This window comes from Arachis duranensis, chromosome 4 (assembly GCF_000817695.3).
Source record: "Arachis duranensis cultivar V14167 chromosome 4, aradu.V14167.gnm2.J7QH, whole genome shotgun sequence".
Lineage (NCBI taxonomy): Eukaryota > Viridiplantae > Streptophyta > Magnoliopsida > Fabales > Fabaceae > Arachis > Arachis duranensis.
In genome coordinates this window covers 72,453,823-72,454,447 of record NC_029775.3, presented here as the reverse complement: position 1 = coordinate 72,454,447, position 625 = coordinate 72,453,823, and positions in this window count along the sequence as shown.

The window sequence follows — 625 nt, the reverse complement described above, 5'->3', positions numbered from 1 at the left end:
TGAATTTTTAATTATGAAAGAGAAAAACAACAAAAATATTCAATGCATGAAATTTTTAGATCAAAACAATGAATGCATGCAAGAATGCTATGAATGTCAAGATGAACACCAAGAACACTTTGAAGATCATGATGAACATCCAGAACATAATTTTGAAAAAATTTTAATGCAAAGAAAACATGCAAGACACCAAACTTAGAAATCTTTAATGCATGGAAAATATGAATGCAAAAGTGCACAAGAAAAACAAGGAAAGACACAAAATAAGAAAACATCAAGATCAAACAAGAAGACTCTTTAATGCATGGATACCATGAAAAACAAGAAGACTTGTCAAGAACAACTTGAAGATCATGAAGAACACCATGAATGCATGAATTTTCGAAAAATGCAAGAAAAATATTTTAAAGCATGCAATTGACACCAAACTTAGAAATTGACTCAAGACTCAAACAAGAAACACAAAATATTTTTGATTTTTTTATGATTTTCTAATTTTTTTGTATTTTTATTGATTTTTTCGAAAAACATTTTTTGAAAAACGAAAAATAAAAGAAAAATTTTTGAAAAAGATTTTTGAAAAGAAAATTACCTAATCTGAGCAACAAGATAAACCGTCAGTTGT